This window comes from Ambystoma mexicanum, chromosome 7q (assembly GCF_040938575.1).
Source record: "Ambystoma mexicanum isolate Mex_15411 chromosome 7q, UKY_AmexF1_1, whole genome shotgun sequence".
Taxonomy (NCBI): domain Eukaryota; kingdom Metazoa; phylum Chordata; class Amphibia; order Caudata; family Ambystomatidae; genus Ambystoma; species Ambystoma mexicanum.
In genome coordinates, this window is record NC_090941.1 from 359,145,607 (window position 1) to 359,171,592 (window position 25,986).

The following is a 25,986-nucleotide window of genomic DNA, read 5'->3' on the forward strand; positions in this document are numbered from 1 at the left end:
AGCCATGTGCATCACCCACCATGCTCAGTACAAGACAGTCCTAGAATACATACAACACAAGCACACCCCTTACAAACTCATCAGAACCCTGAGATCAGGCACCTTACTCCTCCTTGTCACCCTCACCCCCATCAAATTGACAAGACCAGCGGGAACCTCCTTTTCCATCCTAGCACGCACAATAAGGAACACCCTTAGATTCTGCCACTTAGTTGATCACCTAGCCTTACGATGGCCCTCAAGACCTGGCTTTCCCCCCTCTGCCCTGATGAATACATTCCACCCTCGAGCTTTCTCAGCCCCCTGCCAAATAGGTTGGTGCAACAATGAGTCATTCAAAGAATGTACTGAACGACGCAGAAGAAAGGACCCCAGCATAACATTGGACATGACCCACTGCATAGAAGCAAGAAACCAACCAGCTTTCATGGGTACATATCACACTCCATGTCAATGGCAAATAGTCGCAGGCATGGCCACCTGCCTGCACACATCTGAAAAACGCGACCTGATGACACATTGACATTACCTCTGCCCCTAGAATGCAGATAAGTCCCACAACAACAAATCGGTCTAACTGGACACACAATCAGTCGCCTCGACTCGCATACTCTCCGGACTACCTCATAGCATGCATCCACAAACCAGCTGAACATGGGTTGCTAGAAGGGACTTGACCAACTCTACCTACCTGTGCACTGGCTAAATGCACAGACACCTTCTAAACTCCTCTGACAATCCTACCATTCCACGAACTTTGGTCCCCCAAGGGCGTTCAGCTACAGTGCTTTGAGGCCACACCAATGACATATTACATTACATGTCATTACAGATATTTTCTTCAGTTTTCTCGTGTTTTCTGTCTGGTACTTTTGAGGGTCTGCGTGTCTCCTTTGCCCTGTGACACAATGAACAGCAAGCTTGTGCGTTCCATTTTAAGATCATCCATTTTCTTTTATTTCGGAAGACTTAGCACACCCATCAAGAAGTCCAATGCATCATTCCTGCTCGACTCTGCAGCTTGCTTTTACAGTGACGCTATTGACCAATGAAAATAAACATTTAACCTGGAAAATGAGTTTTTTGACTGGCATAATTTGACACACCTACGCAGAGCACAAAGTAATCATCGACCAGGCGCTACGCTCAAATGACCTTTCAATAATATTGACGGTATTAACAAATACATCTACGACTGCAGTGTTTGCAAAGGTGTGATTGGGAAACGACCGGATAATCAATAAAGCACTCGGCAACAAAGTCATTGAATATTTGTGCTAAAACTTTAAATGTGAGCCGATCAAAGCATCCCTAATGAAGACTGTCAGATGTAAACACATTAAATCATCTCTCTTCCCACATTCAGATCGGTGCAGCTGCAGAGACGGCAAAGGGCAACGAATTACCTCAAATGGATGTGCAAATAACTTTTTATCCTGATCAAAGTTTTCATGGTGTGTCATCCATCTGAAGATTTTTATGTAAAGAGTGGAATCCGGTATTTTTTTTATTTTTTTTATATAGGAAGCAGATCAAACACTTTTGAGATGATTTGATTAAATCTTGAGGATGCTTTGCTGGGAAATGTACACTGAAATGTATGTTGTGAGGTTTAAAGAAACTGATTTGTGCATTTGTGCATAGTCCAGGGCTTCTGAGATCAGTAAGTGCTCCTACAATGTTGCTTGTGTGCCACATACAAAGTATAACCCCTGAGAATGTGCATTTTAAATGTGCACGCACGGATTTGGTAAATAGTCACTCATACGTCAAAGACAAGGCACAAGGTGCTATAGCAGATGAACATATAATCTGCCTGTGACACGAAGGTGGGATTAAATCACTCCAAACACAGGGCCTCATTACACGGAAGGCGGTAATGGTTAACGGCCATCGTTAATGGTAACGGTGACCGTTAACCATTACCGCCTTACTACGAGGTCCCTTAGCGGGTTGGTGCTTTAACGCCTGCTTTTTGCAGTAAAATTGGGGGCCCACCAACCTTTGTTTTCTCCTTTAGGGTGTTGATTAGGAGAATGTTTACTAAGGTTAATAGGTTTTTTGCAAAACCTGATTGAAAAGGGTCAGAGACTTTTGCTTCTTCTGCCCAAGAATGAAAAGCGTGCAGTAACGTGGACCCATAAAGCTTGCCAATCACAACAAGCAAGGCTTTTGGTCTGTAGTTCTTTGGATTATCTTTCGGGCCAGCCATGTAAATTGGGACTATGGTTGCTTTTTTCCAAGATAATGGTACTGATTTCGTTTTTATTATTCTGTCAAAGACAGCTTTAACAAAAACAGCCCATTGTTCCGGGGCTTGTTTCAGATGTGCATTTGTTAGGGCATCTGGCCCCGGAGCTCTTGAGTTTTTCAGTTTATGGATTTTCATTTTGATGGATATTACATCGGTAGGTAGATACCACTCTGCTTCTAATTTAGGGCGGGGTGCTTGATACTCTAAGATTGGATTTTTGAAGAGGTCTGTGGAATGGGACATCCATTTCTGTTCCCCAACACAGTTGGTTAATGTGTTTACCGTGGTGTTTGCTGAAGATTTTATTATTTGCCAGAAGTCTCTTGAGTTTCGACCGTTTAGCAACCGAAAAAGCGCTTCGGCATCTGCTTGGTACATTGCCGCTTCATGCACCTTCAACCAATGTTTATAGATCTTCTTCGCCAAGGCTGCGGCCTGTAGATCCTTAAGAAATTTTGTTTTTTTCACCAGTCGGAGAATTTTTCTCAATTTTCTCCTCTCTTCGACCAAAGCCTTGTCGTATGTGTGGATAAAGCCAGACAGGTTGGACTTAGAGTTCTTGACCGTATGTCTATATATATTTAGATGTTGAGCAAAATCCGGGGAAATTTGTGTTTTAGATTGGCCAGCCCCGTTGTATGTGTCCATCAGGTCATCCACGTCACTGACTTTAACTTTTAGTTTTATTCTTCCCCCAGACTCTTCTATTTCGGACTGCATTCGTGTTTGAGTCTCTTGAAAAGATATCCACGTGAATTCCAGCAGGTTGTGATTGCTGTTTTTATTTGGTACAACTCGGAATTTAGTTGTATAGAGAAGGAGGTCACGGTTGACAAAGATGTGATCCAATGTCGCATTTGAGTTACCCTTTTCCCAAGTCAGAATAACGGGTTCCTCTTTTCCTCTTAGAGAGTGGAGGTTTAGCATGTCATATACCTTCATTGTTTTTACCCACTTTCTTCCTCTTTTACTTGCCGGAGTGTTAGAGTGATATATTGTTGTTGCTTCTGTGGCGTCTGGAAATGATGAGTTTAGGTCTCCACATATTATCAGGTGGGCCAGGTCATGTTCCCCAAAGATTTTCCGCAGGATGAGGTTAGCTTCATGTAGAAATTGCTCATCGTTTTGAGCCATCTGGTTCCAATAAGAATTGAAAATCATGATCTCTACTGCGGAGGGCCGGGCCTGTTGGTGAGCACTCCCTTTCCACTTTATTTGTAAAACTTGGAAAAATAGAGATGATTCAATCACCTTTATTACTTGCAGTTCGTTACTTGACATTACCATAGTCAAAAGGCCTGAAGATGGATGGCCAAATAGTCCCTTGACGCAGGTGCCAGATAGACTTCAAATCCGTCCATATATGGCTGGTCTCTGAGCCATGTTTCCTGGAGACATAGTATGTCATAGTCACCAGATGGACATCAGAGTCTCTCAGTAAATGGTCGAAACCTCTTGTGTTCCACGAGCCAAATTTCAAAGGAGGCTCTTTATGTTATAGGCCACGTTTGGATATTCAGCAGATAGCCTTTCCTGGGATGGCTAACTTCGGTTACCAGGGTCAAGTACTCTTGAGTTACAGGTCCATTGCTTCCCTTCCTTTAAAGCGCCTAGTTCTTTTTCTCTGTGTTGTGGAGTGCCTACTCCATTGGTATGCTCTTCTTGTTATCGTCAATTTCTTCAGGGGACCCTTAGGTATTCGATCTGTGTTTGAAAAGTCAAGATCTGGTTTCGTGACGTCTGTTTTTAAAGGTTTTCAAATCCCTTTTGGGTCTTTAAGAGATCGTGCACCTTCGTCTTCCATGATGATACTGATATCGGTGCTTTCTTTGCTCTTGTTTTGCTCATAGTCCCATACGGCTGTTTCTTTGCCAGTAATTGATCTTTCCCTGGGTCGAAGGGATGTTTTGACTTTGTTGCGTGCGTGTTGGCCTGTGGCTGACTTTGGTTTAGTGGTTAGCCTGGAGTCCGGTGTCTTTGAGTTGGTACAGCATTCAGTTAGGTCGCAGCCCAAAATACAGAGACTTTCCACCTCTTGCAGAATTAACAGGCACACCACCAAAGAAGGGACATGTAAAAATATGTTGTGCAATTTGCCTTTAATTCCAAACTCCACAAATTTTATATCCTCTGTTCTAATTGCTCTTAGTGCAGGGATGCACTGAAATAGAGCCATAACGTTCCTTCTATTTAAGATCACCTTGTCTGATTTTTCTATTGCCTTTAGAACAAAGATTCTTTCACTCTTTATTTTCTCCTTGTAGGTAAGTCTGTCAACCTTTTTTGCTTTCTCACTTGATTTAGTACGGCTGTGACCTTTTGAATCTATCTTTTTTTGTTTTTTTTCGTTTTGACGCTTTTCCTCATAGGAGTCCGATCGAGATCTTCCCGCTCTGGGGAGTGGTGACCTGTACTTCTTCCCCCACTGGGAGTCTTCATAATGGTCGATGGATTCTGTATTAACGGTTTCCTGGTTCCTTGAATTTACAAATGCCCAAATTTTTCTTATGAATTATGTCTGACCGACTCCCTTGGTGCATTAGGACCGCCTTTTCTCTCCTTTGAGCGATAGACGTAAAAGGCGGAGAATAGGGGCTCAGGTTCTCCTTGTTTGTTTCTTTAGACGCCTCTTGCTGCGGTTTGCTCTCCTCTCCCTGACAATAAGGAGTGGGCTCCTGATCTTCATTTGAATGAGTCGATAGGTCCATCAGATCTAAAGATTCATTGCCCAATTGTTCCTTCCCCAAAGGTATTACTGTTTTGTTTTAAGTTAGATCAACACAGGCATTTTTAGACCCTGGAGTGGAAATCGGTTTTTTGGAGTCCTTTGATTGTGCTAAAACTGAGAGAGCTCGTTCATCTTCACTTACTTCAGACTAGTCTTCAACTGAGATGACAGGAGTAGATGTCTCCATGAAAGTTACAGTTCTTACTGATTGACCCTTGGCGTTCGTTGAAGGCCTAAAGACTGGATAAGTGTCCCTTTTTGTCCTTTTTTTGGTCTTTTTGGCCCTGTTATTGACTTGGAAGCACTTTCTCGAGCTTGTTGGTTTTAGACCTCCCATTTAGCTTCAGTACAATGCAACCATTTGACCCTTTTTTCTGGAGTTTTGCGTCACAGATTCAGCTTCTTTCTCCTCTGTTTTCCTCTTTTCCCCAGCATAAAATGGTGCCAATATCTGGGGTCTGGTTTTCCTTATGACTTCTTCATTACATTTACTTGTACCCGATCTTCCATACAACTGACATTCAATGTCATTGGTTCTGTCGCATCCATCTCATTTATCGATATTGTTTGAGTTGATCTAGATGTTCTGGTCAGGTTATCTGTTTCCGTACTTTGGTTCTTTGTTATAGGTTTGTTTGTGTCTGTGTTGTGCATAGTTTTTTTCCAACAGATTCTTTTTGGTTTTCACATGCCTTAATATATCCTTCCAGATAGGTCATTTTTGTATGCGTCATAGCAATAAGTGTAGAGTGGCCCTTGAGAGTATCATTTATCCCCTCATACAATTTGGCAAAGGGCGATAATGCAATTGTGATAGTTGACATTAGGGTTATCAAGTCCGGATTTTTTTTCGAGGACTCCTTCTCTGTTTGGTCTGACAGTCTCGATGATAAATGCCTTTTTGACGATAAGTGTGGTGATATGTTAACCACACCCAAGTTGCTATTAGATCTGGGCACAAGGACACTTGGTTCATTAGCCAAGGTTCATGCATCTTTTGTTACTGGTAAGTTCGACTGTCCTAGTTCATACGCAGAAACTCCCTTAGTTGGTTCCACTAGAGGCACTTTTCCCTATAGCTACTAAAGGTGCTGGTGGTACCAGCACATTCTTTTTGTTTGCCACTGGAGCCACGTTCACACTTCGGGCCCTGTGTGGCGTAGTAGGGCAAGAGCTGATTTTATCACTCACCAGTGGCTCAGAGGAAGAGTGGTTTCTTAGAAATGATTTTTCTACAGTTGTTTCCTTTGTAGGTAGTTCTCCATTTGCCTCAGGGATTTTAGCCTCCGCGTTCTGAGCAGTGACTGCTTGCAATTCCTCTGAGTTTTTTTCTGTGCAGAGTTTTGATTGATTAGTAAGATCTTGACTTTGACATATAGGGGATTGGCTATTAGAGGGGTCTTGCTCTGTGATTTTTTTCAAGTGTGTAACTGGCCAAGAGAAAACTTGTGGGACAACCTGATTCCAGGCTGGAATTACATCGGCACCTTGTAATATTTCCACATCTGATAGTTCTCCAAGAGCAATATGCTTACCATGTTTTTATTTTTTTTAAATAAGAAGTTATGGAGGGCCGAGTCTTCAGGTGCGTTTTTTGATTTAAGAGTAATTTTTTTGTAGATTCTTGGCAGTTTGCCTTTATTCTCCATTTGACTTTGGGTTTTCTCCTTTTTCTTAAGGATTACCGGTAAGGATCCCCATGCTTTCCCTTTTTTAGTTGTTAATTTAGAAATCCTCCTTTCAAAGTTTTTTTTTGGGAAAGTGAGCTGTTCGTTTTTTGGCTTGATTTGTTGTCTTTTGGTTAAGCCGGGGAGTGTCCATGTCTGTTGAGTTTAGACAATTTCCCGGTTCAGTAGTCACATCAAGGAGTTTGGTGTGTTCGAAAGTATTATTTAGAAAATTTGATGTCTATTTAAGGGCATCCGAATTGCTGGTTAAGTCAACGTACTGCACGTCGACCTCTGATTGACATGACATCCGATCACAGTTTCTTTTGTTGTGGGAGGGTGATGGATATCGATTGTTACATGTATTGTCCTGACGCTCTGTGAGTTCACATCTTGCTTCAAAGGAGGTTCTCCCATCCTGGTGATTACCACATCAGAGTCAGTGGGCGCGTCTTCCAGGAGTTGGTCGTCACCCGCCCCACCTACCGAAATCTGAGTTTCCCGTTGGGTGCGCACATTCAACTTCTTATTCGAAGCGGCTTTGTCGAACAAAACCCCTATCTGCTGGCTGGTTGGAAAGTCCTGATCCAACACAGGGAGCGGTGACAGCGGTTGCGAGAGGACTCCACAGCGTTCACCCCCTCCCTGGACCCTCGCCCGGGTCCCACCCTCCTCTCTTCAGGGGCCAGCAACATTACTATTGGTGCAAGTATCACCCAAGGAGTCGCAGTCCTGCACGTCCTTCATGCTCCCCAAAGACAGCCCCAAGCTTTGGTCCCGCAAAGCACCTACAAACGATGGTAAAGGAGGACATACAGTCATCAAACTTGGGGGATCTGAGTGATCTGTCCCTGATTGTGAGGATACATTTTGTAGTAAGATGTTAGTTGTGGAAGTACTGGAAGTTTTGGAAGTTACTGTCCAGAATGGAAGAGGGGGGCGGGTTTCAACGGGCTTCGATGCTCCAATCTGTTGTTTGTTTCCCCTCGTAGTCATTGACTCCTCAGCCTCCGCCCCTCTTCGTGTCCCGTTGCTTCATCTCCCCAGGCCATAAAGTACAGAGTTCAGCTACCCGCCTCTGTGAGGGATGGCGGCTTTAGATGTGAGGCTGAGTAATACTAGCTGGAGCCGTTCCCAGCCGTAAACAGCGAGAAACAGCAGTGCCCTTTACACCACGCGGGCTTCACACCACAAGGGTCACGCTGTTCTGGTTTTAAAGGCAGACTTCCTGGAGGATTGGCTTGGGTAAGTCACGTAACGCCTGACACGTGACGAAGCAGGAAGCTTCCGAACCCCGCTCGCTTCAACCGCTGTCAGCTCCAGCTGGCAGACTTACACGAGTTGGAGCGGGGATTGTCCTTCTGCCAAGTAAGTAAATGAATGCGAGTTCTGTAAATTCGATGCACACAGTATCCCAGCCGAACAGCGAGAAACAGCAGCGCCCTTTACACCACGCAGGCTTCACCAGTTTTGCTGATTGCCACTGGCAATATTCAGGTACACTCACATCTGCTACTGCCCTATTGATGATATTCCTGTAGGCTGAACCCCATTAAACTATTATCAATGTCAACATACATTAGAACCAGCTGTAATCTGGACACACGTCTGCTCAGTTGTGGATTATTATTATTTTCTTTCCTGGACCCTTAAAATAACTTCTGTCTATTGTTGTTTTGTATGATATGGTTGTAAGGAAAGCAAAACCAAATGAGGAAACACCCAAAAAGTTGGGTTTTCTTTTTCTTCACTTTTTATGGCTCTTTTGTAACTTGGCAAATTCAGATTTCTGACATAAAACCGCTCCCACATGTTGTTGGGGGAGTAGGGAAGTCAGCCGAAGGGCTTTTCAATCTGTGTTTTCTTGGTATGGTTTAACATACCCAGACTCACAATGACACTGCGGAAGGCTCAAAATTCTAAAAGCCGATGACAGGCTGTGTGTCCTTAAGCACTATGCCCAAAAGTACAAGCCTAAGAATTTGGCCAAGTTTATGAAAAAAAAACGAAAAAAAACCCCTTCTGGTAATCATGACATAAACGAGGAAACCAAAACAAAATTGAATATCTTTTTCTAGCTTTTCAAGGAGCTTTTGCAAATGTGGCAAATTCTGATTTTTGACAAACAACCCAATAAATAATGATGTTGGGGGCCCAGGGAAGTAAGTAGATGGGACTTGTTTTCTATGTTTTCTTGGGCATGGCTTTAACATGCCCAGGCTCACTGTGCAGTGAGTAAATGCCAGACATACCGCGTGGCACAGTGAACACCTCCCTCCAGCTATAACACTCCATTTGGCGCTGTGCCCCATATAATAAAGTTCGTTCCCACTATAAATGCAGTCCATTTGTACACATACGTCCTCCACCTTTTCCTTCTTATGTCTTCCTGGGCATCTTGATCCTCCCTACCACTGCTGAATATTCTGTCATACACCTCCATTGCTTCTCTGACAGGCCAAACACTTCGACACCGTAACCCATGGCAGGGGCACTATAAACAAATGCAAGGCAACACACCATAACGTAAATAAATTGCTGGTGGCTCCAATAGGTCTTTCTGGCTTTCAAGGAAAGGTGGCGTTTAGATACATTCGTCTCTCTTCCTTTGGACTGCTGGGTTACAATCCTGTCATTAGTAAGATTTCCCTTTTGAAAAGCATTCAGTTAACCTGAGTCAGTTATTTGTCTTTGCTCAGTTCTATTTTCATTGAGACAAAATGTGACTCAGCGGTCATTTTGAAAAGGGTACAAGGGGAGCGGCCCTCAATGTAAAATGTGATCCTTAGAGATGCTCATGGATTTGGTACTCAGAGATGGCAGGCATAGCATAGAGTCCTCCTCCACATCCCCCAGTTTCTTTTCTTCTTCAACTTTCTCTTTCTACCTCGGGTGCTTTGGTATTTTGTATGTCAAATGATACCTTTGCAACAATCGTGGCAGTACACAGTGCTGAGAGACAGCATTGCATGTTGGAGTAACAGTATGAAACTCGACAGGATTATTGTCCCAATCCTGATGACTCTATTTTCATTGACCCTCTCTAGATCTATACAATCCACATGGGTAACATATCTAGCAGTTTAACATGTGTGTGGCACTGAAATGTGTTTCCTCATTGTCGCACTCTTTGATACCTGCTATTCCTACTTCTTCATGCGAATCCATGGTCTGCCAACACTAATGTCACTCTAATCTACGCATCACATGTGTCCCCAATTATGTGTGTACACTGTCCCAACCTACAGATACTGAGGGGTGAAATTCTATCTATGGATTTTATAGCGACAGAACAGGCTGTCTGGAGGAGGATTTTGAATGAAAATGAACTTTCTCTACTAATTCGAATTTTAAGGTTTGCAAAGGCATGTGCAGTGGTCTTTTAATTATATTGTGTAATCAGGTGACTGCTTCCTTTTAAAAGTATTAATGAATGTTTTGAAATTGAAAATGTAATTGTTAATTGTGAGGATAATGGAGTATTATGCTGGGTTGTGCCAAAAGTACATATTGTACTGTAATACACAATACAATAAAAATGATCATCCCGCTGGAAATGCCACTTGTTGAAGAATGAATGACAGAACCTCATTGGTGATCTGCAAAGAATTTACCATTGTCTTGCCAGTCTCAGTGACTTCTGTTTCTGTCTTGACGCTCCATTCAGTAAGCACTCACTGGTCTTCCTAATCTGTGCTACTCCCTAGAAATCAAGATATGGCCCTCACAACCTACACACACTGGGAGCCACACCCATGATCCTATGCACTCCTCCGACATGGTTCTTCTTTCTAACCTCTCAGTATACCCTATCGCTTGGTCTGGTCATCAACTTCTAATCTTACAACCGGCTACATGGTCCTCTTCTAGCCCCCCACCTGCACAAATATGGCATTTGTTCTTGTTAAGTACATGTGCCAAGTCTTGCTCCATTGGATTCTATAAAGTGTGTTACCACTCCCTGTCTTTCACTTTCTTGCACTTTCATGTTTCCCCGATAACATGCACCTTTCCATGTTCTAGATACAACATATATCTCAGCACTCCCCTCCCGCAATCTTAATCTTAGACCCTTCACTAATCAGAATATGATATGATATGATATGGCATTCATAACGCGCCTATACACAAGTGTTTCAAGGCGCCGTGGCCTTCTTAGATTAGTAGGTTTAGTCTTCAGCTGGTGGTGTACAAATCATCAACGAGTAGGTAAAATAGATGAACAAAGAAAAAGTGTAGTTTTAACTTTTTAATGAGATTTACTTCCATTGCTGAGGCACCTTTGGCTAAAAGAATATCAAGGATATCCTAAAAAGGATATGGCAATACGCCATCTATGAAGAGTTCAACGCCCAACCATGAAAACTCCAAACATATAGAATTTCATACCCAACTAAATTATCAAAATAGATGAGAGTGCCATCAATAAACACTTTCCAGACCAAGTGAAAAGTTGACATGCACGATACATAACACTGGCAACATTCTCCATTATTTGCATAATGGATGTTTTCAAAAATGGACAATGAGGACCAGATTCTGAAAACATTTGTCGGCACAAGTGGCATGAGCATCTCGTCACTTGTGCCAGAAAAAGGGCCTCATCACAAGGTTGCCGGTCTAGATACAACGGTACCGGTAAGCTTACCTGTACCGTTGTGTCCAGACCGGCAAACTCAGAGTTGTGCCACGGGTGCCTTTCATTCCGCCAGGTCTGCCCTGGCGGAATGAAAGGCACCCACAAGCACAGCAAGCCGGTAGCAGCGGCACCGTTATCAATGGTGCCGGTGCTACAGGCATCCCCATTCCCATGTAGCCCTATGGGGCTCAAAAAGGGAATGGGGATATATTGGCACCGGCACCCGCGAAAGGGCAATTACCGGGTCTGGTAGGGCCGGAATACCCCGGTAATTGCCCATTCGTGGGTGCCGTATTTACTTGCCGGTATCGAGGTAGCCTTGCCGGTAATACCAGCCAGGCTACCTCCAACCTCGTAATGAGGCCCTATTAGTCTCATAACCTGTGCCAAAAATATGCTGAAAGGACATCTGAATTGTGCCTCTTTGTTGACCACATTAAGATGCCCTTTTCTATCCCCTTTGTGTATTTGTATAAATAAGATAGCATTTCTATGCATTTCAATTTGCATCCAGAATTAAATAAAATTGAATGCACGTTGAAATGCGTAGACAACAATAACATTTCTCTATGCATCGTTGGAATAGGAGCGGTTGCTCAAAGTGGTGACTGGGTCGTTCGTGACACACTTAATATTTTTTTTTTTTTTTTAAGTGTGACATCAGTGCTGCTGACTGCTGCTGTCACAGTTGTATTTATCCCCTTGTCCAAACAGAGATAAAAATGATGCTGTTTATATGTTTTCCACAATGATCGGCCCTTTAAGATCACGTTCCTGGTAAATGCCTCTTCAGCACCGCTGTAGCTGATGGGAGCCTGCAGTACATTACTGTCCAGCAACCAATCTCCCCTCGATTGTAAGGGGGCTATCCAAAGTATCCTTTGTGCTGCTGGCCAACTTTCTGAAATGTGAAGGTCACCTTTGGGAATAAGGTGAAAGGCAAAAAGGGCATGGTCAGCTCATTTTGTATTTGTCTTACTTTTTTAGAAAATGCCCCAATGTCTGTTTTCAGGTGACTAGCTGGTGGTTTATTTTGATTTCTGCACTTAGATGGTGGAGAGAAAGTGTCATGCTTGACCTGTGACATGAGTATCAGAATAGAATGAGAATTTGGCCGTCAGTAGTCCAGCTCGGGACAAGCGCTCACCTGACAAGACTTCAGATGGATTTCTAGGTTACATCCATGCACTGCAACTGGACCTGGCAGTTTCTAAAGTAACTTTCAGAAAGGTTCCTTCTCGAAAAATCAAATTCCTTCATGGAGCCGAAAAGAGAGTTTTCTTCATGAACACATGACTGCAGGCCTCATTACGAGATGGGTGGTAGCCATGGAGCTATTAGCTCCATGGCTTTCTCCCATACCGTGCCCGTGTCCGTTCTCGTTCAATGGGGACTGGGGTGTAGTCCGACCCTGGCGGGATCGGTAAGTCCCCATTGAACAGACCATTCCCCATTCCCATTTGAACCCCCATAGGGCTCAATGGGAATGGGGAGGGTGCTAATAACGGGCTCGCGACTTGCAAGCCCGTTATTAGCGCCCTGGTCCCTTAGCAGGACCCGTAAGGGACGTGTGGTCAGACCACACGTTCCTTACGGTCCCTGCCAAGGGACCTTGGAATGGGGCGGTAAGGGATAACCGGCACCGGTCTCCTTACCGGTGCCCGGTATCCCTTACCGCCAACCTTGTAATGACCCCCTGCGTCTCAATGTCCAGCATGAAGCACTGTGTTAGTCACTTCTTCCTACATTAATGTTTCAGAGCAATCCATGGTAACTGCCAACAAATGATCAGTGACACAGTGAAGTGCTAGAAACACCGCAATGGAGAAAAACAAATCAAAATCATTCTTGTGGTAATTAAAACGACGTTGTACATCAATCATTTCTGTGCACCTCACTGAAGTGAAACCCACAGGAGACTCACAACCTGGAATTGTTGCCCTTCAGTTGGCACCTTCTTAACACACCACTCGAATGATGTAATATGGGACTTTGATGTTGGGCAGAAATATATGAAATGCTAAACGAGGCAATGTGACGTGTCCCCTGCCTTGCACAAGGTTCATGATTCACAGTGGTTTGCTCCCTTGTACCGCTGGCATTTCTTGTGCACCATAAAGGGCAGTGCCAATGGCCAATGAATCTCTCAGCCACACAATGCCTACGGATCGTGCTTCGTGCTTCTGAATCGGTTTTGTTAGAATGGCAGTCTGCAAGCAATTTTGAAACCTGCTCTACGCTACTTGTATTAAAAATAGACAAAGAGACTCAGACAGAGTTTTTATATGAAGAATGGAAGTATATATCAGTACAAATTCAAAACAAAGGCATCTACTAGCAATATTCCAAGAGACATCCTTTGACTCTAATTCGTTTCTTCCCAGTCTTAACAAAGGCCAGAAAAAGGTTATTGCAAAAGAAAACGAACATAACCGCCACGGAAGAACGTGTGTTAACAGAGGACCTTCATAAATGGTGTGAAGATTATTTACTACTTTGGATATATCTAAAGATACTCTTTTGTAAATATCACTTCCAGGGAGCAGGCATCTTGGTGCTTTTAAATTGAATTATGAAGATTAACCCCAGAAATGGTAATTGTGTATCCTTAGCATACACAAAAGTTCCCATCGTAACACGGGGCCAAAGCGTGATGTGCCCACACGAATTAATAAAAGCTTTCTATTGTACACATTTACTTTCAGAGATTAGGTCCTGATGAGGAGTACAGGAAACTCGAAACTTTTGAAAAAAATATATTCACTATGCCATTAAATAATTACATATGTTGAATTCCAAATATCATGGCATATTGATGTTTAACTGTCAAGCTTCTTTTAATGCTTTGGGCCTGATTTATGAAAGCCTTTTTCAATGGATAAACTCAGTCAAAAAACACTGTGTGATAATGTCCAACCCTGTTGTAGAAGGTGTTATCAGTTCGTTGCATTTAACAATAGTGGCATCTTCAATTAAATAGTGATTAGCACTCCCCCTACATATATTTTTTCACAATTTCCTCTTACTTGCTTAATAAAAACATTTCGTAGGATGACTCTTTATATTTTATTTTAGTCCAATATCATTTCAAATGCCAGTAATCAATTTGTTCCTATTAAATTGCTAAGCTTAGGCATCCTGATAATCTCAGTCGATCTGTCTGCTTCAAAATTCTTCATGTTCACATTATATTAAGCAATAAGAGTAGGAGGTACATGCAGCTGTCTTCTTTTCATGTCTTCTGTTTCAGGTCCTTATCTTAATCATTGTGTTTACTATTTGTGTTTCATTTGAGGTGTTTTTATATATGAAGATATGATACAGTTGCTTAAATCCCCTATGAGAAAAAAACACAAAACTTAGATGGAGGGGATGTGGGGTAGCAGCGCTGATGACGAAAGCAGAAAATGAATCCAGAACCATATGCAGGGGGGAGCAGGTAGGTATTCAGAGTTCTCTGATGCGATTGAAGTGAGCTCCAGAGAGAAGAGTCTTGATGAAATGATGAATGGATCTGCCCCTAAAATGCATATATGTCGACAAGTGCAAATCCAACAGGTTCTCAGAAGCTGATTTTAGGCCTCTGCCCAGCTGGTTGCCTAATTGAAAATAAGGTGGACAATTTGTATATGTTGTGCAAGGCCCTGCACCCAGAAAATAACACCTAAATGTCCCCTCTATATCCTCAAAATTATTACATAGACAATGGTCTTGTCAAAATGCAGGCACATAAACCCCTACAGGAGGTCAGAGTTGGTGGCTACATCCACATTGGCCTAATAATAATGAACCTGTCCTAACTACACAGACTCAACAATTGTTTAGACTACCTCCTTGGAACAGGCCCCTACACTGTACAAACGGACACAATTGAAGTTGGTGTTGCTGAGTGTTTGCTATCCATACGGAAGTTGTTTCCAAGACTCTTGAGCCAGCACCACTGACGTTGTAAACTGGCCCCAAGGACGTTAATGGCAAAGTGCGTAAGCTAGTCCCATTTAAGTAGAAGCCAAAGTATGTAAGCTACACTCATTGAAGTTGATGGCTAAGTACATACGAACCCCCATTTAAGTTGATGCCAAAGTGTGTATGCTTTTACACTGTAAGTTGGCTCCATAGTGTGTAGCCAACCCCATGTGTAAGCCTACTCCATTGTTGTCGATGACATTGTGTGTACAATGTCTTCATTGAGGTTGATGCCAAACTGTGCATGCTGCCCCCACTTAAATTGATGCCAGAGTGTGCACGTTCTCACTATTGAAGTTGATGCTATTAAGTGTATTATGTCACGATTGAATTTACTCCATCAGTGCATTAAATCCCCCGACTGATCATGATGCCAAAATAACAACACCAACACCATTGTGACTGAAGTGTTTAAGTCATCTAAAGTAATTTGGAAAAAACAAAGTGCATACACAGAGAATGTCTCAACCCACATTTCCACCATAGCAAACAGCACAAGTCCATGCAACTGCAAACCCATTTTAACAGCCACCAATGCAAACCACTCCACCACCGAGTTCTAATTACCTAGCCAGACTCCATAGTATCAGTCATTAAGGACCACCCTGTGTCTAATGATCACAGGTCCCATGTTAGCAAATACCCTGTCACAGGATCCCTCTGCTCCAATTTCCCCAACAGGGCCTACCATCTCTAACACTTCCACAGTCGAACGGGCTCCATCTTGAAATCCTCCCGCATTGATCTTACATTTCACCGCATCAATGTATGCTCAGCTGTCGAAATTCCTGCAAAAGAATCTACTGCCTCCTGCAAGCGCACATTGTCCCATTTTAGTCATCAGTGACAACTACTTTTACAATATAATTGTTTCACATATAGACACTCCAATAACACAAACCTTAAACTAGTGAGGAATGCGCAAAATCTAAACTAGAGTATGAGGTAGATGTTGTCTTATCTCCAGGATCTCACTCTACTGACCTGCTCACAGCTTCTGCTTTGGACAAGATTCACAGGATTCCTTCCAACACTAATAACTATACTAGGTGCTTTTAAACTTCAAAATGATGATCCAACCACTGTCCTGTAATGATATGTTGGGAGACCACCCATAACATGGTGAGTGCCAGCCCTCCCAATTAAGGAGTCACACAACACCTCTGTTATTTCGATTTAGGCTAGGCTTTTCTATGACTCATATATAGCCAAGTGAATCCCTCCCCCTGTGCTACCATTGAGCTAAGAACCAGTCCGGGTACAGCAAGAATATATATTTATTAAATGAAGATGTGCACCAAATAATGACACATGCCACCTTCTTTGTGGCACCAAACAAAGTTTCAATACAAAAACTCACTTTTTCTTTGAATGTTACTGTTTGGTCTCATGTACATGGAGCACAGGCCAAATAATAGTTCACTCTCCCCTCCCACTAAAAAGCCCAAATGTAAAAATTAAACAATAACTTGGAACATTACAAGATCATAAGCATTAGCATTACTCGATTACATTTCAGATTTAAAACAACTGCAACATTTTTCTATTTAAAAATAAATAAATCTGACATGCAGCGCTTTGTAGGTACAATGTTCCTGCACACTTGAATATGCTAGCAGTTTTGAAAACACCATGTGATATGATATCATAGGATATGATGTGATGGCATTTATAATGCGCCTATGCACAAGTGTTTCAAGGCATGACTAGGCAAGGGGGGAAATGGAGATAAGACAGAGACAAAGATCTTACGAATCCAGGTGACATTGGGACCGTACAAGTGCAGGGGAAGGGGGAAGGGGAAAAGTGCAGGGAGGAAGCAAGGGGGGCAGTGCAGTACATGGGATCGACAGTACAAAATAAATAGAATAAATAAAAGCAATAAGTAAAACATGCGGCCAGCTGGTGGCAAGTGCAGGGTAAGTGCGACATCAGGTGTCAAGTGCTGGCAGGGGACTGTAGGGATACAGAAAACAGCCCCCTAGTGCGGGGGTTGCCAGGGAGGCAGTGCAGGTGTGCAGCTGGCGGGGGAGGAGACCTGGGCACGAGATCAGAGGGTTGGCCAGGTGACCAGTGCAGTTTGAGTTTCAGCCAGGAGTTCATCAGGGGAGAGGAGGAGAGAAAGTAGAAGCAAAGAGGAAGGTTTTGAGGTGCTTCCAGAACCAGAGATGGTTCTCGTCAAGTTTCAGGGAGGCAGGGTGGTTGTTCCAGAGGGAGGCCAAAGCCGAAGAACGTGATCTACCACAACTTGTTGCTTGGAGAAGCGACTGACTCTGGGGGAGTTCGAGGCGGATGAGCGAAGGGCTTGAGAAGGAAGATATTTAGGAAGAGAGAGTTGAAGGTATTGAGGCCCCAGGCCCCAGTAGGCCTTGTGGACAATGCAGAGGGTTTTGAACTTAATCCTCGCAGCTACTGGGAGCCAGTGCAGAGATTTCAGTCCTGGAGAGATACGATCCCTGGGTCTGAGGCCAAGGACAAGTCTCTCAGTCCTGTTCTGGATGAGTTGCAGAGGGCGGAGAGTAGAAGCACACAGAGTTACCAAGAGGCTGTTGCAGTAGTCCAGCCTAGAGAGAACCAGAACTCTGGAGACAGTGAGCTTCTGGGGGAAGAAGAAGAAAGGAAGAATACCTCTAAGGAGGTGCAGCTGGTAGTGTGACTTCTTAGAGACAGTCAATACAATTGAAGTCACCAGCGTATTTGGATTCTGTCTCCTTCCCCATTCACGTCATCACATCACGAGCAGAACCAATTATGTTATTTATTTAAAAAAGTTATTAAACCATGCACTTGAGTCCCTAATTCTAGCTAGATGTCCCTGTCCAGAAAAAAACAAGCTTGCTGTCCCTTATGGTGTAGTATCCCTAGTCAGGCGCTGGTATATCGCCTAGCAGGGAAATCTGGAAAAGAAGGGGGCGAATGAGTAATGCTCTCCCTAGCCTGGGTCACTACTTTCCTGTGTCAAAAAGCTGCACACTATGGTCAGTCAACCGTTAAATTTAATAATGTTGCTGGCCCTTCGTGTGTCTTATGTTAAAATGCGATGGAGCAACCACCGTCTAGTGGGAATGATCCACTAAATTAGTTAAAAATCCATGTGTCCTATGTCCCAGATCTCTACCAGGTTATTGTGGATCTGGTGGGTTGGATTAGTAACCTAGTCCAACCAATGTCGACCGGTTTCAGTGGGATTCTCTATTTTCCGCTTTCTTCAGGACCTTCTACAGTACCACATTTGGACATTTATTCTGTTATAAAAAGAACAGTTCATTTAATTGCTGTCTTCTAATTGCTTTTGCTGGTGCGGGCATCTTCCACAAAGCTGGAACATTTTCTCATTGTGTCCTGTTGACTGCAAGGCTAAATACATACATATCAGGGGGATGGACTTATCATGGATACTGGAAATTCTGTTATAGTGTCCATGTTTGTTCTTACCAGAAACTCGTAGCCTGTATGGTGTGGGCTTGGCTCCGGTCTCTTCAGTGGGTATGATGAAACCCTACAATATAATATAAGTGCCCATCAATGAGTTACCTGCTTGCCTGTATATACATTCTTCAGCCTAAAATAAGTATCTGTTAATATACAGTAATCAAGCTGGCACTTACCCTGGTCAGTCAGAGGTAGTTTTTTTGTGTTTAATAGGTATTCATGTCCTCTTTTCATTGATGTTGCAAATTCGTCTCATCTAGATGGCGAAATCTGCCTATAAACATGGCAACATGATCAGACAATGCATTTGCTGTCTCTATTTTTGTAGGTCACATGAGTTTACTTCTTGCTATATTCAGGGTTTTTCACTCTTAATTACAGAGTATAGAACAATTCATATATTTTTGGATATTTTTTGTGTATCTTTTTAGAGAGATATATACTTCCGACCTATCAGAGGGATTCAGTAGAGTATACCCGGTTGTATTCTGCGCTCGCGTACAGCGAGCACTATGGTATTCAGTGCATTCCTCCACCCACTCTGGTGTCCTGTGGTTTTTTCTACCCCTTTGTATATCTCAATATTGAGTGGGGGTTATGCATGCAGCAACTGTGCTGATACGTTCTGAGCTTGCTGGGCCTCACGTCCTACATTTGGTATCTAACACAAGTGCAATAAGCTTTCATTTACCTTCTCTTGCTGTTGACTCGCATGTCTCCCATCTCCTTCCAGCTTCTGCATTAGTTGCGGCCGCCATCTTGGGAGGGTTCCTTTTATATACTTGCTTGAGAGATGGTAGTCTCTTGTTTGTTTCTATATTGGGCATACTAAAACATGCTTTCAAAGTGCCGGACTGGTCTGTCAGTATATTTTTTTAGATCATGTGAGTTAATGGGTTGATATAGTGCGATTCTTTTTTGACAGTTAGAGTTTTTCAAAATTCAAAAAATACCGAACAATTATGCCCAATTATTTGGTTATTTGTACAGACCTCCTATAATTTCTGTGGGGAATGTTGAGTTTCGATGTCTCTTAGGCACCAAAGAGACACTGTTTGGTGTATCATATAGTCTCAATGATGACTGACATACAGCACAAGATATGTGCTGTATTATTGGTACTTAGGTCCTGCATGTGCCTGTTTGTAATATCAGTTTTAAAGGTTTTAAAGGTTTTAAACCGGGCACTCTGGCTGTGACTCTGTAGTAGTCCCTGACAGGTAGCTCAAATATTCTGTCGATAACAGTGCCCTATAGAACAGGAAGGATTGTTACATGACCACAAGTGCTTGCCAACAAATCGCTTCATTCAGGTCAGTCTGATGGCTTTTGAGTCTGAATATCCATGCTTGTTCTCTTTTTAGGAACATTGCTCCTAGATTCCCACCTCTTTTTGGCTGTATTACGGCTGTATTACGGGGTGTGTCCTATCGCTTTTGGTTGTTTCCACAGAGTAGTTTGGTCATTTGTCACCTCTTTTTTCTTTTTGCAGGTGTGGACCAGGATGTATCCTATGTTGTATCTTCTCTTAATAGCAAACCTTGGAATGTCCAAGGTATTCTCACCTACACTGAGGATACACCAACGTTTCTTCAATTCTTTTTTTTATACATTTTTGTCCAGAGTAATTCCCGATCAACACTGTCAAAGGCATGTGCCAAGTCGACAAATGCAAGATATATCTTTCCTTTTTTCTTTATTGCCTCCATTTTCAACATGTTTAATAGGAACAGCTTGAGCGAGCAACCGACTCCCTTTACAAAACCCGTTTGTCGAATATCCAATGCGTCTACTTTGTGGATCCATGTTGTTAAATGGTTCAATTCCTGGGTTGTCAAGATTTTACGAACAACATCCAGTAGGGCTATTGGTCTAAAAATGTTCGCGTCAGATCTAAGTCCTTTTTTTAAAAATGGGCACAATTGGGGTGCTTTTCCATGTTTTTGGCAGCCTTCCTTCTCTTATGATGTTACAAAAGAGGTTATGAGGGAAGACAGCCAATTCCTCCGGGTTCTGCTTGAGCATCCAATTAGTCAAGCCGCCAGGGCCAGGTGATCTAGAAAGACTTAATCTTCTGATGTTTTTCAGGATCTCGTCTTTACTAATCTCAAAATCCCACAGGCTACGATGTTCAGTGCCTAGGTACTGTACGTTTCCTTGTTTCTTGAAGAGATTTGTATAATGGGCAATCCATTGGCTTTCAGTGACTGCAGATGCCTGTAAATGCTGTTATGCTGCATTGGATTCTTGCTCAGGCATCAGTCCATTTTTAGGACTAAACCTTTTTATCTCCAAGCCTGCTGCCCTGGTGAGTTGAACTATGCTTTTAAGGCCCTCTGGGCCTCTGCTGCACCCAAGAAGCAGCATTTGTGTGCGCCCCATTCCTTTTGGTGCCCCTCCTCGGCCCCCGTTTCCCCAGCCCTCCCTCGCTTCCCAACTTCTTCCAGTGCCCGCCTCCCACCGTCCCTGACTGGCCAACCTGGCCCACAACACCGGCCCTGATTGACACCTGGATGGAGTCAGCTGGGCCTATCGACCCCTGCTGCTCGCGCCTCCTCCATTTGCAAGCCTGCTGCCCTGGTGAGTTGAACTATGCTTTAAGGCCCTCTGGGCCTCTGCTGCACCCAAGAAGCAGCATTTGTGTGTGCCCCATTGCTTTTGGTGCCCCTCCTCGGCCCCTGTTTCCCCGGCCCTCCCTCGCTTCCCAACTTCTTCCACTGCCCGCCTCCCACCATCCCTGATTGGCTGCCAACCCACGCCCTCCCCCTGATTCTCCTTCCCTCCCGGCCCCCTGCTCCCATTGGTCCTCTCGGCCCTCATCACCGCTTTTCCCAGGGCGGCCCTCTGCCCGTGCAGCCCTTCGGCTAGGGGCCCCAGGGCAAAGGGGGGCTCCTACAGGGACAGCTCCAGGATGTGGCTGCCGGTGTCGGCAGGGGAAGCCAGTGAAGCCACCAGACACCGACAGAACTGTGGGTGCTAGCATGGGTGGGGGGTGGAGCAATTTCTCTGCTCCGGAGAGCTCTTGCCACTCTGGTTTACCTTTAAGTGGCCTAGAATGCTACAGACCTACACCATGCAATATTAGAGAGATATGTGACCACCAGCCTCTGCCTATTCATGGCTGGACAGCAAACACTGCCTGCAGTATAATGTTAACTAGTACCATACCCCGAGAGTACCACAAAGATTAGCCTGCGCCGAATCTGGACGGAAATGTGAATGTTAGCATATGTAATTCTTAGCATGCACCACACTTAGAATTCTGAACCTAGCTTGTGTCACATCTAGACAGAAATGTGACTGTCAGCATATGCCACACTTAGATGGAATTATCAAAGTTAAGTATGCGTTGCATCTAGACAGAAATGTGATTGTTAGCATATGTGATTCTTAGCATGAACCACACTTAGAATTCTGAACCTAGCTTGCGTCGCATCTAGACAAAAATGTGACTGTCGGCATATGCCACACTTAGATGGAATTCTCAAGTTTAGTAGGCGCCAAATCTAGACAGAAATATGATTGTTAGCATATGCCACACTTAGATGGAATTTCAGAAATATGATTGTCAGCATATGCCGCACTTAGATGGAATTTCAGAAATGTGATTGTTAGCATATGTGATTCTTAGCATGCACCACACTCAGAATTCTGAACCTATCTTGCATCGCATCTAGACAGAAATATGATTGTTAGCATATGCCACACTTAGATGGAATTTCAGAAATATGATTGTCAGCATATGTCACACCTAGTTGAATTCTCAAACTTAGTCTGCGCCAAATCTAGACAGAAATGTGACTGTCAGCATATGCCACACTTAGATGGAATTCTCAAAGTTAAGTATGCGTCACATCTAGACAGAAATGTGATTGTTAGCATATGCCACACCTAGTTGAATTCTCAAGCTTAGTCTGCGCCAAATCTAGACAGAAATGTGACTGTCAGCATATGCCACACTTAGATGGAATTCTCAAAGTTAAGTATGCGTCGCATCTAGACAGAAATGTGATTGTTAGCATATGCCACACCTAGTTGAATTCTCAAGCTTAGTCTGCGCCAAATCTAGACAGAAATGTGACTGTCAGCATATGCCACACTTAGATGGAATTCTCAAAGTTAAGTATGCGTCGCATCTAGACAGAAATGTGATTGTTAGCATATGCCACACCTAGTTGAATTCTCAAGCTTAGTCTGTGCCAAATCTACACAGAAATGTGATTGTTAGCATATGCCACACCTAGATGAATTCTCAAGTTTAGTCTGCGCCAAATCTAGACGGAGGTGTAATTGGTAGCATATGCCACACTTAGATGAAATTTCAGAAATGTGATTGTTAGCATATGTGATTCTTAGTAGGCACCACACTTAGAATTCCGAACCTAGCTTGCATTGCATCTAAATTGAAATGTGACTATTAGCATGTGCCACACTAGTATGGAATTCTGAACTTTAGCTCGCGTCGCATCTAGATGGAGATGTGATTCTTAGCATGCACCACACCTAGAATTCTGAACCTAGCTTGCGTCGCATCTAGATGGAAATGTGACTGTTAGCATGTGCCACACTAGTATGGAATTCTGAACCTAGCTTGCGTCGCATCTAGATGGAGGTGTGACTGTTAGCAAGCGCCACACCTAGAATTCTGAACCTAGCTTGCGTCGCATCTAGATGGAAATGTGACTGTTAGCATGTGCCACACCTAGATGGAATCCCACAATTGCAAGGACAGCAATGCCAACTAACCAACCAATTAACAATTCCATCCCTCTGCATATACCTCTCAAACTATAACCAAACACAATCACAAGCCTAAAACGCAGCAATCCGCACACACTTCACAACAATGCAACAACAAAACAAACCACATATAGACTTGCAGAACAGCACACAACGACTATGGACTATAAAACACCCCAAACCCAGCCAACGGACCCACCGGGCTGAGGTTGCCAACAGCACATCACTGCTCTCTTGCACTTTTCCAGCTTATTCCCACTAACCCACCCCCTCTCCTCCCCTTTTTCAGAGCCGCCAGTGTGCCAGGGGACCACTTCGGTGGTGATAGTGCACGGTACAAATGTCCTTCAACATTAACATTGACATTATTCATTCAGTCTCTTAAGTAAGCAAGATCCAAAGATCTTTCCCTTGACCTACAGAATGGCAATAGGTGGTGATAGTTGTTAGGATCGTCCCTATAGCCCCTCTTAAATATCGGGAAAATGATTGCTCTTGTCGACAAGACACAGATGGCTAAATCAAGCTCAATCCACCCAAGCACTACCCAGAGGAAGTGAGCCCACAACTCCGGTTCTTGTTTGAGCATTACATTTGTGAGCCCATCTGGGCCTGGGGAATGAGAAGTGCTCACCTTTTTCATTAATTCCACTATGTCATCAACATCAGAGGTTTTTAAATACTTTCTCCCAAAATGACTCAGAAACCCTATTTACCTGGAGGGCATCCTGGGCCACGTGGGTGGGTAGATTTAATTAACCCCCAGATTTCTCCTGTGCTTTTTTTTTTTTACAAATGGCCCTCAATATATCCTCCATAATTTGTTGTAACATAGAGGACTTAGGTCCCCAAAGCCAGTATGTGTAGCCACTTATCAGTTTATTGATCTCTGATGTTACTAGCTCAGGACTTAGGAGTTTAGCCCTCCTATTAGCTCCTTTTAACTCCCTTCTATTCCCTACCACCTTATCGTCATATATATGGTGATGCTTCAGTGGAATAGCTGAATGGCCATACTTTTTGACCATGAGTCACTGCAGAGTTGGAAAATAGTCCAACTGGGGCTTAAGATGAACTCCATTAACCCGGTTTACACCTATTGCATATTGGGCCAACAGGTTCTTTACATTCTTTCTGGGCATTTTAAATCTGCACCCTCCATTCCCTACTTCGATATTCAATTCCATACAGTCCCCCACCTTCTTTGCCTCATCCCACCATTGCATTTTCAACAGATTGTGGTCACTGGCTAAAGACTCCACCACCTCCATGTCTATCACTTTTTGAATCTTGGGAAACAAATATTTAGTCAATTGTGGTCACTTGGCTACCTCTAGACCATGTGGACTTGCACAGGATGTTCCCCGTATAACACTTGTTGAGGAGATGCAAGTTCCTTGATTCCATCAACCTAGACCAAGCCAATCCTCGTTTTTCTGACTTGGACAGGTTAACTCTGTCCATCCGGGTTAATAGACCACAGCTATTTAAGCAGGTATTGTTTAAATCCCCAGAAAATATGACCAAGTCCCCCACCCCCGACATGTGCTTAATCAATGAGGTTGGATGCTCTTTAAATGAACTCCTCAACAGCGATTTTGACTGGGTTCCAGTAGATATTTATTATGGACAGAGCTTTCCTTCTCTCCCTCAAGTCGAAGAGGCCATAGTTCTGCCAGTGTAGGAATGGATGGATGGATGGATGGATGGATGGATGGATGGATGGATGGATGGATGGATGGATGGATGGATGGAATGGATGGAATGGAATGGAATGGATGGATGGATGGATGGATGGATGGATGGATGGATGGATGGATGGATGGATGGATGGAATGGATGGAATGTAGGAAATGGATGGAATGGATGGATGGGGATGGATGGATGGACTGAATGAATGGACTGGATGGAATGGATTGATGGAATGGATGGATTGGATGGATGAAATGGATGGATGGAATGGATTGATGGAGGGAATGGATTATTGCGAATGGATTATGCAATGGAATTGATGGAATGGATTATCTGCATTAATGGGTTAGGGCTATCTGCCTTTTTGAGTACCAGGACAATTCCATTTCTCACTGCAAATAGTAGGCCTGAGGTTGGTCTCCCTTTTTGGGCACACAATGCAGGATTTAATGTCACAGTGAATCCAGCTCAATTTACGACAATGCCAGGTCTCTTGAAGGCAGATGAAATCAAAGTCATCCAGATTAACCACCCACTTTTTAAATATATGCACAAATCCACTTGTATTCCATGAAAAAAATGATCAGAAGCTTGTTGCAATCCATCTCGGTTAACTAGTGCACTTTTGGTCTTATTAGCACCCCGGAAAGCCAAGACCACTGGTCTTTAGGTGGGGTTGCCACAATGAACTTCGCCAGCTCCACATTTCTTACAGTAGTGGGGCTTCCATTTGACACAATCGTCATTCTCATGTCTTGCTTCAGGTGATGAGCACGTACATTTATAGGTGATGGCCCATTTCAGCAGTGGAGCCCCCAAAGCAAGGCCCCTCCAACTCTGGCTTCACCATCAAACAGGCCTTCCAACA